The sequence below is a fragment of the Hibiscus syriacus genome, unplaced genomic scaffold (genome assembly GCF_006381635.1).
Source record: "Hibiscus syriacus cultivar Baekdansim isolate YM2019G1 unplaced genomic scaffold, ASM638163v2 tig00111099_pilon, whole genome shotgun sequence".
Classification (NCBI taxonomy): domain Eukaryota; kingdom Viridiplantae; phylum Streptophyta; class Magnoliopsida; order Malvales; family Malvaceae; genus Hibiscus; species Hibiscus syriacus.
This window is the reverse complement of record NW_024062984.1, coordinates 643544-655057: the sequence shown is the minus strand read 5'-3', so window position 1 is coordinate 655057 and position 11514 is coordinate 643544. Positions and strand designations below refer to the sequence as shown.

Here is an 11514-nt window from a genome sequence, read left to right as displayed (position 1 = left end):
AAGAGCTTTCTTCACCATCTATCTATTGTCCCTTGTCGTGATCTCCCCCATTTTCACCCCTATCACTAGGCATTTTTCGGGACACCCTCTATTCAAATGAGGATCATCATAGAAGTAGCATTTTATAGGCTTTCCCTTCTTATCACGGACTTGGTCTTGCCACGATTCCCGATGACTTGTTCAAACCATGAATAATCGATGACTTCTCTAAGCCATTCGAAGAGCTTTCTTCACCATCTATCTATTGTCCCTTGTCGTGATCTCCCCCATTTTCATCCCTATCACTAGGCATGGTTCTAGATAACTCATTACCAGTTGACTTGTCTTTTGCAAGTTCTAACTGTGACTCGACTACAACTCATGCTTCTGAACAACTTTGGGTATCACCTTACTCCTCGACAAGAAACACCCCTGGTCTTCATCACATCAAGAAGGTTTTACACGCTCATACTCACTGCTTCCTTGCACGTGAGTAGCTTATTCCTGAGCCCATCCATCTCTTCCTTCAAAGCCTTTACCTCGACTCTGAGTGCATTACTCATCGTGATCAACGACGAATCATTGAGATATTATTGTGCCACATCTTTAAACCTATCCCTAATGGCTTCTAGTTATTCAAGATGAGATTCCACAACTCCTTGGACCTCCTTAGCTTAGTCACTAAAGCTTTCAAAGTTCTTGATCTGCATCTCTAATGATCCTGCAAGTTCTCTCATCTTTTGCCTTTCTAGCACGGCCCCACCATTATCACCATGGCTCTCCAATCAATTCTCTGTGGGAACATCTCTTTATTGTGCTCTCTCGTACATACTTTCCCCACACATGCTAGAACAATCATTGAATCCAAAATAACTTGATCCAACACACTCTAACATGCTCGTTAACTTCGACTCCGCTTGTGATAGAATTACTCTGATACCATCTATCACGGGGTTAGACTTCTAGTAGTTGATTCGTGCGACACTTAGATGATTTCAAAGTCGAAAGAGTGCCTAAGTCAACCTTTACCATGACATTGTGAGACTCGGGCTCACCAAGTGACAAACTAACCTTCTAGGGTAAAAATAACAAATCAAAAGCTGAACAACAATGAGGTTAATCCAAGCCACCAAGAACAAGTCTGAGTCACGAACACTGTCGAACCTTTCTAAGTCACAAAGACTTAGTCACTTCGGGAACTCTGAAAGAACCGTGGGCAAGTAAACACTCTCGAGGCTATCTTAGCTCTCATATAGGAAACGCAAGCCACAAAGGCTTAAGCACAAAGAGAAATAAGCTAAATTGCTTAAGTAACAAAGCCAACAAGGCTAAAAAGTTAGGAACAAAGGCAACAAAGGAAACAAGACAATTCAAGAGTAAATGCTTGAGTTTTATTACTTTGAAGAGACGATGGATCTCTCTGAATCAATGAATGATTACAAATGAGGGGAGGAGCTCTCTATAGTTGAGGCCCTAAAAAACTAACGGTCTAAATCTATGTACATCGACGACTCAAATTGAATTGAAATCTATCAAAACCTTTTTAAATTCAAATCCAACATTATCTCTTTAATTAAATTCCTAAATTAAGAGATAGTTCCATCCATTCTGGAATCTTCTAGAAAGGCGGGCCAAGTCGGATGGTTCTGGTAAGCCCGATACTACGCATGACTCTTCCACGAAAATCTGCGCACATGTCTCGGTCCGAATCCACAAGCCTTGACAAATTTACCCCCATCGAACATTGTAAAACACTCGTCGCTTCTCTCGAACGCCCTCGAACTTGATCCCTTTTGAACTCGTAAGCATTTCCACGAATTGGGCCAACTAAGCTTGGCCTATGACAAGCCCAAGTTTGCACACACAAACCCCTTTCAGGATGTTTGTGCCAAAGTCTCGAACCCAAAAGAGCGGTCCGTGACACTTTGTTATGCTTGTTTGGATGGATGTACTCTTTTCCTCCATTTAGATCTAGACAAGTTTCTTAACGAGACATCCATCCATAACGGTTGATTAATAAAACCTATACTTACTGAGCGAAAAAAAAAACAACAATTATTTAAAATGTGTTTCAGTCTTAACCTAAAAGTATTCCTCAATGAGCACGCGTGCATTTTATACGTATGCAATTTTGCCTTGTGATTGTGATGTCTCCGTCTTCATGCATAGATAAAATGTTTTGATAATTTACATAAACGATGAATATATTAAATTCTAAAATGTTGTTTTCTTTTACTCAAAGAAAAATATAAGTAAGAAACATCTAATTTATTTAGTAAATTTTAAAATACATATCAACAACACATATCATCACACCAACGTTTACGAGCTCAGTTATTAGTTTCCACAAACAAATGGAAGGTGATATAATATTCATCCTCCTTTTATTACTTCTACCATTACTTTGATCATCGTATTTATCTGTGAGATTTAACTTGAACAAGGGTAGACGTGGGGTGACAACCGTGGCTTTGCAACAGCTACCAACGGTTTAGCCAGAAACGATCCTCCCATTTGTTGACTAAGATCGATGGTTCCCTGATTAGCCGGTATGCTCCAATTGAAGCCATGCAAAAGCCTCGCAAACAACATGGTAGTCATCGAACTTCCCAACACCACCCCGGGACACCCTCTCCTTCCTCTCTACTGAACGACAAGAGCCGCAACTCTGGCTCTGCAAGCACCACTTCTTCGCCTTCATTACAACCCTGGAGGTGACGTTCTGGCTTGAACTCGCTTGGATCGTCCCAAATTTTAGGGTTCCGACCCAGCCCTTCCCGGCTAAGGACCACATGGCTACCCTTTGGGATGAAGTAGCCGGCCACTGTTGTATCAGCCACGGACACATGAGGAGGGATAAATGGTGCGATGGGGTGGAGTCTAAAGGCTTCTCTTGCGCATGCCTTGACGTAGTTCAGTTTTGGGAAATCAGATTCTTGAACTAACCTATCTTTTCCAACCACATTATCCAATTCATCTTTGGCCTTTTGTAGCGTCTCAGGTTTATTCAACATCTCAGCAAGTGCCCACTCTAAGGCATTTGAAGGATTATCCACTGCAGCAACATTAATTTCCTGAAAATTTACAAGCTTATCAATATATATATACTCGATAATATGTACAGTCTACGTGCATGTGTTTGAGTTATATGCTTATATCACGTTAAAAACAACTAGAGATAAGGAAAGACGTACACAAATTTCAGCTTTGATCTCGGTCGTCGACAGTAGTGGGTTGCCGTTGTCATCGGTCAAAGAAACCAGAACATCAAGCAAGTCATGGATGTGTTCATCTTTCTTGCCATCTCTCCGTTGTCGAATCCTGTCTTCAACTATGGGATGGTGATACTTGTCCATAACCCTTGTTGCCTCCTCCATTATTTTCTCATGTCCCTCCAGGTCCAGGGCTCTCAAGACCGGTAAGTAATCGGATATACAAAAGGAATAAATATGAGCAAGAGTAGTGAAAATGGCTTCGACGTATTCTTCTTCCTCATAGCCAGGTCCACCATCTGCTTTCCCTTGTCCGAAGTATCTCCGGTTGAACACCATTTTCCTAGTCACATTGCCGCAATAGTGTCGGGCAGCCACTCTTAAGTTCACAAGGCCACCTTCATCAGAATTTCTGCATTGATTATGTACGTAATACACGAGGTTATCAGCTTCTTCAACTCTTTTCTCGTAAAGCCATTGATGCCTTGCCTTTGAAAGCAGCTCGCTAACCATAACTTTCCTCATTTTCTTCCACTGATCTCCCAAGGGTGCAAAAATGGCGGTTGAGTGTCCTTTTGAAAGGATATCAGTGGCCATTGTTAGCGGTCTGGAAGAAAAAACAGCATCCTGTTTTTTCAAGAACTCTAGACCGATTTCCGGACAAGTGACGGGAATCACATGAACGTTTCCTAGACGAATGCAAGCGATATCGGTGTTCATCTCTTTCATGAAACTGTGTACCCAATGAGACACCGAAGTTTTCTTCTTGCATCTGATTAATTGGGGGGAGTTTCCGAGAATAGGCCAAGGTTTAGGGCCCGGCGGAAGAGAAGGTTGCTTAGCCTTTTGGAGCTTGCCTTGCCGTTGTGGTTTGAAGAGGTAACGCAAAGCCGAAGTGATGAAAACGAGTAAGATGAAAAAGATTGACATAATTTTGAAAGAAATGATTACCAGTCAAATTAGAAAATGAACTGCCTAAGGACCGTGTTAGATTTCCATCCCTATTTATAGGCAAGGACGATCCCAATAGTATGTCAATCTATAAAGTAAACTACAGAGATTGAAGTCACTCTTCCTTTTTTTTTCACGTATCATATTTGTATATAAGTATATTATATATATATATATATATATAAAACATTCTGATTTTTTAATAAGTTATACTTCAATGACATATGTAGATGTATATTTAAATACAAATATAAAATTTTGAAGTTATTAATTAAACTAAAAACTTAATTTAATGATACCATATGTGTAGTTAACTCAATGACATATGTAGATGTATATTTAATTCAATGACATTGATTAAAATTTGTTATTAAAAATGAAGTAAAAGTGAAAAAGTAATTTTAAATTTATTATTAAGATCACTGCAATCTTAACAGTGTAAAGAAGATAAAATAAAATAATACAATCACAAAGCGTTTTGATTAATCATTATTTTAAACCCTAAATGGATAGACAATAGACATGTTTAAAAAAGAAAACTCATTTTTTGACAACGTGGGGACATCGTGCTCAACTGGCTGTTTGTCTTAGTAAAGAGAGAAATATTTGTTAGTTATTTTACGAAATATTTTTTTAAGTGTAGTTATTAAAAGAATTTGATTAGCAGTGAATTTAGAAAAAATTTGTAGATCAGACCAATATAAACATACTAAATTATTTATTTAAAATAATCTATATATTTTATATTTATATATATATATATATATATAATATATATATGGATTAAATCTAGAAAAAGATATATTAATTGGACTAATATAATTTTTTAACATAATTCATACATATTTTTTTATTTAGGGTAAACTAACTATTTGTTCACCCATGTATTACTTAGTTTATATTTGGTCACTTAACTATTTTTTTTCTTCAAAATCATAGTTAGCCTTACGATTTGGTTCTATTTTGATCACCTACCGTTGAAAAAAAACTAAGAATGATATTAAGATGACATTTTTAATTATTTTTCAGTTATGACATGGTATTATCTTATGATAATATCTCAACATCATCGCTAATATTTTAAAGACGAGTGACCAAAACAGAACAAAATGTAACATTAAGTATGATTTAGAATAAATAATAATTGAGTAGTCAAAATAGAAACTAAACAATAAATGAGTGACTGAATAAATAATTTATCATTTTTTGGGCATGAGGACCATGACCTAGGTATGCCTAGGCCTAGATACACCTTGAATTGGGAGAAATTATTTCATGGTCCTAGCTCATCAAATCATTCATGGTCTCAGTGAATGACATCTCTCAATTTTAAAATAACTTCCAAATAATTGCTCACTCTTTATTTGCACGTATGAAAGAGGTGAAGATTCACCATAGAAAAAAATGAGATAAAAAATTATTATTAGTTGAGCCACAGATGACGTGGTGAACTAGATCCATCGAATAAATTTTCCTGAATCTGAACTTTATAATTATAGTGAAATTATATTTTTAATTTGAGTTAGTTGCATAAAAAAAGTATATTTTGCGTAAGGGTACTAACTAAGTTGAGTAGTTTACTAGCAGTTTAAACTCAGTTCGGTCAAAACTTGATCAATGTTTGATTCAAATTTATTAGATTCGAACTTGAATTTGACTCATTATCTTAATTGATCGAGTCAAGTAGGATACAATTCGTCTCGATAAATTCACGAGCAACTCACTAATTTATATATAAGTTTTTAGGATGTTGATTGTCTTATTTTTAGAATTGATTATGTTGTTAAACTTATTTTTTTAGAATGATTGTAATATGTTAGTTCGGTGTATTAGTAGATTGTTGTTTTGGTATATTTGTGGATTATTATTTTGGAGTTTAGATTTTAGAATACTTCACACACTATTTTAATCATTTTTTTGTTAAAAATTATTAATTTATGTTTATATTAACCTCTATATAACATTACTAGATTTTATATATATTTAAAAAAGGGAAAAAAACATGGCGAACGTAATGAGCAATGAGTTTTTTGAACAAACACGAGTTGAAAAAAATTATTAAACTTAACGAGCAACAAGTCGATCACAAATCGAAAATTTTTTAGTCAAACACTACTCAACTCGTTATCGACTCCCTCAATAAATACCCTTAATTTTACATACAAAAAGTATAAATAGTTAGTGGTTAAATTAAAGATATTAAAGTATATTTTTTGAAATAATCAAGGGTGATTATAAGATAATATATGTTTAAAGTCTTTTTTAACCATCAACAATACACATACACCCGCAACGGAGATGCAATTGTTTAAATTCATGACCTCTAAAGTATATAACACTCGTTCAACCATTAAGATCACTTAATGGGTTAAAAATATATTAAAAATAGATGATTAAATATAATTATCGACAATTTTATTAAAATCATCTTCATTTGTTGAGTTTTTTATCATTTAATATATAATTTATTTTGTTTTCTAAAGTCATTTATGATTATCTTCGCTTCTCTAATTTCAATTAGCATTCACAAGAAGATGATGGAATGCGAGGAATCTTACACGTATCGGGCAAAATGTTGAATAGTAGTCTGTCAAACTTCAAGAAATTATTTTATTGATTCGGCTTATCACGTTATTAATGGTCTTAATGAATAATAAATAAATTTTAAATAATCATTCACTTTTAATTTACATATGAAAAAGTAGAGATTTAACTTAAAATTGATGTGAACAAATATTATTAATTAAGATTAAGAGTGAGAATCATATAATAATTTATCCTCAAACTTCGGTAGTTTCAGTGTTTCACGGACAATATCAGCCACAAATATTTAATAAATTTTTTTCTTCAAATTCATGTTTATTTCATTCCAAAAATGTAGGATGAGTGGAGCAGGTTAAAGGAACACGTGCCATGTGGTTTCCGACGCCTGCATGGCCTACACGTTGAATTCCCATTTCGGGAAGAGAGTACGCTGAGAAATTTGCTTCCTTCAACTCGCAAGATAACTACAATCACATTAAAAACCCTCCCGTCGTGCCGCCGCTCTTTCTCCCTCACCAATACTTCAATACTTAAGAAAATGAATTCAAATTAGTTAAAAGAAACTGAGATACACCACCAACAAGTTGATTTAACGAGATGACACATTAATTTTTTTTTTTAAAAGTTAGGGGTTCGAATTTTACCATTTGCATATAGATCAAATTGAATTAAGAGGGTCGTCCTTATAATTGATCTATGCAACATCCGATTTGAATTAGTCGATTAATAAATCAAATACTAGTTATTAATTAAAAAATAAACCGAGATACAATATAAAATAAGTATACCTAGGATGACCTAAAAAATATGAACCTTTGAAACATTTTCTGAGTTTTTTTTTTCAATTTGATTTTTTTTATTTTACTGTTTTTTTATAATTCTTTTAAATTGTTTGTGTAAACACTTATTTTCGTCTGGGCAAAATATATATATATATATATATTATTATTTATTATTATTATTATTATATATATTACATGTTTGCAGGCCCTTATCCCAGCCTGAATTACAAATCCTCAACAATAGACCAGTCTACCTGACCCAAGACTCGATTCAGACCCTATTTAGACTCGAAGCATCTAGAGCCTCCTCACACCCGTTCCAGCCGCTTTCAACAACACTCCCGAGTTCCCCAGCGACGTGACGTTGTAGGACTCCAAAACCAACTACCACAACACCAACAAACGCAATATTTCAGTCCAAACATGACTCTAAACCAAACCTAAATATAGGTTTTTGGAGCAGTATAAATAAATGAGAAAAATAAGTGTGAGGGGAGGACATCGAATGAAAAAACAGTGTAAGGGGGGACACAATCCTTGTATTGATCGAAGTAGTGAAATAAGAAAAAAAGAAGCTTTTGTTACTTCATTTTCATCCATCGTGTTTTTTAGAGAATAATCTGCCAGAAATAGATTATGTGAGAAGAGGAAAATATAAGAAAGTGAAATAAAATATAGGAGTACTAACCTCTCGGTCGGAGCATATTTTCAGCGATAGGGACTTTCCTTCGAAGATCCCAACGGTGAAACAGGAGAAGAAATGGTGGAGAACAACATACCTTAAAATCGTGACGATCCGACAGATGAAGTGGTAGATCGGAGTGAAAGAAACTGAACGATTTTTTCGACATTTTTGTGACAATCGACGTATTTCCTGGCGAAATAGATCCCCTATGCTTTGTAACTTTAATTTTTAATCATCCAATGAAGTTACATTTATTTTATTTATAACACTCAAGTTTCAATTTTTTTATATTTTAATCATGTTATTACATATTATGTATTCCTATTAATATTCGAATTTGTACAGAACATTTGTAAATATTTTATTTTAGTCAATTTTTTGTATTTGGTTTAATTACTGTGTGATCCTTTATGTTTCTGCTTATTTAATTTTAGTCTTTTATATGATTTATGGATTATTTTCACTTTTAGTATAGGTATTATTTGATATTTTTGATTTAAGGAATTTGCAGTAAATTAATTAAAATCCAATCAAGTGTTAAAATATATGCACGGTAACAAATTAATTAAATTATGTTTTGTTGAAAAATGATTGCAAATCATTAATGAATGGGTTAAAAATAGGAATGTTGATAAAGATGGTAATGAGACCCATAAATTAATGTTGAAGGTAAGGGTTTGCGTTCATATTGGGCTGGTTTCCTTATAAAGTAGAATAGGATGTAATTATTAAGAAATAGTGGGGGTTAATTTAATAGGTTAATTGTTGCTTTGAATATTAATATTATTTTGGCTAAAAGGAAAACCTTTGATTTGACATCATAATTTTACACTTTGGGATTAGGTTACACGATAGAAATTTTTTTATTTATATTTATGGTTCAGTCCTACGATTTTTTTTATTTTAGTCATTTAAATGTCTATTTTTGCTATTTATCCCCTTAAATTTTGTTTGTTCTATTTTAATCCTTTAAGTTAACATTTTCTAGATCATATTAAATAAAAGGATTTTCTTTTAAAATGAGTAATTCGAATCAGATTTTTAAATTTCAATGTAAATTTTAATTTTCGTAATTGAGACAACCGATAAATTAAATGGTACCGAAAGGACAATTCAAGGGTGTTAATCATTCCTTGACTGTAACCGACTCTCGAACCCGTTTTAATCGAGTCTTTGTGAACACAGACCAATTTTTTTGTCTTAAAAATGATTTTTCTTAAAATAAAATTTAGGTATTCGACCTACCTAACCCAAAGGTCGATGGCGACTATTTTTCAAATCTATCAAATTTAATTTCAAAATCTCTAATTTTTCAAAATTAAAGTCGTAACTGTTTTTAAAACAATATTTAATTATTTCACCTAAAAACGGTTATGGCAGTTTGTATGAGTTGTTATTGATGAAGTTGCTTTAATGCTTAGATTGAGATTTACGAATGTGCGTATTACACGGATTAAATATACAAAAAAAATTAAATAGAGGGATTAATTCTTCAAGTTGGGTAAACTATAGGGAGTAAGCATATATTTGACCAAAGCAGAAAAGCGTGAAATCATGAAACCAGTAACGTTTTCTATTAGTTTGATAGAGATTGGTTATTGTTAATGTATTGTAATCAAATTATTGAGCTCTAAAAACCGAAATGCATGAAAGATTTAAATCACGTGCTCATTCTTAGGGGTGTATTCGGTTCGGTTTTTTATCAAAAAGTGAACCCGAATCGAATCGAACCAAAATAAACGATTTTTCAAAATGTAAACCGAAGCTTAAACCGAAAAAACTGAAATCGGTTTTTTTTTTTCGGTTCGGTTTTTTAAACGGTTCGATTCGATTTTTTGGTTTTTCAATGAAAAAATCACTTGAACGATATATATTTTTAAAAAAATTGCCTATTCGGTTTCAATATAGAATAAATGGTTCCATATGAAAAACCCGAATCGAACCGAATCAAAAAAATTAAGATTTTAAACCGAACCATATAATATCAAACCGAACCGAACTATTTTACTTGATTCGTATCGATTTTTTGATTTTCTCGATTTCATTGCTCAATCCTACTCATTTGACGAGAAACGAAAACCCGTGATCTAAAAAGTTGATAATTTAGTCGTGTAGGGTTTTCATTTCAAATAAATAATTATAAATGGCTTTATTAGGTATAAGGTTTTTTTTAATCATCAAAATTTATTAAATATTTTAATAATTAAAATTTTATAGCGTATCTTTAACCTTTAAATTTATTTTTTTAGTAAATTAACTCAAATATGACATGATAACAACATGCTGCTAAATTGACGTCATCTTTTTCTTTTTTAACACGGTTAAATTTAGAAACATGAAAACAAACCAGATAAACATTTCTTTTCACTGTTTTAACATCTCACGAAATCAACACCACGCAAACGTATCGGTCCGAGGGGTCCATTGAGACCGTATAGTTTGTCTGAATCTTAGAGGACCGGGTCAGGAATAGGTGCGTGCCTATGAGTGGCCAGGAATTAATTGGAAATAATATTGCAGGTGCAGACAAATGTTTCCCCATGTGTTTTCGTTCCAGGCGTGTAAGAAACCGAAGTAGGTTCGGAACACGTGGATATCCAAAAGCCTTCATGGCTTCCAGATATTTGAAAAGGGACTTTGCTAAGATGCGTTGTACTTGGCAATTCTGATACCAGACATCAGGACATTCAATTCAAACTGAAAATGACTGATCATATCATAACTTATATTACGGTAAATTTTCATTTAGTATCTAAAATATCAAATTTTATATATTTTAGTACTCAAACTTTTAACTTTTTCAAAATTATACTAAAAGTTTAATTTTTATTTCATTTTACTACCCGTTAAAAACTTAACAATAAAAGTTTAAATACTAAAACAGATCAAAACTGATAGTTTAGGTACTAAACGTGTAAAGTTTTTAACGGCGTATTAAATTGACACACAAACTGAACGTTAAAAATGATTTTGAAAAAAATTGAAAATTTAGGTACTAAATGTGCAGTTTACCCTTTATTTTATTCTAATTTTAACCCCTCAATTTTTCATTTCTATCGAAATTAATCATATTTACTAGAATGTACCACCTTCTCTCGAAAATTCAGATTATAGTACTTGTATTAATTATATTTATATGTAGCTTATACGACATGATAATAACCTAAGTCTCATATGGTTAATTGTACAAAACTATATAAATTGAATCGAAACATAATATAATAAAAATACAACACAAAATTAATTTATGCTTGGGATAATAAAAAGTAACACACGTACAAAATTTTCTTTAAAATAAATCATAATAATAAATTGATTAAAATATAAAATAAATCAAGATACTAAACAACAACGATATAGA

General features: G+C 32.8%; 1 pseudogene; it reads right to left on the bottom strand.

Moving 5' to 3' along the window:
• Positions 1-2409: 2409 nt before the first annotated feature.
• LOC120153330 lies at positions 2410-4129 on the bottom strand (annotated as a pseudogene).
• Between the last annotated feature and the right edge of the window lie 7385 nt (positions 4130-11514).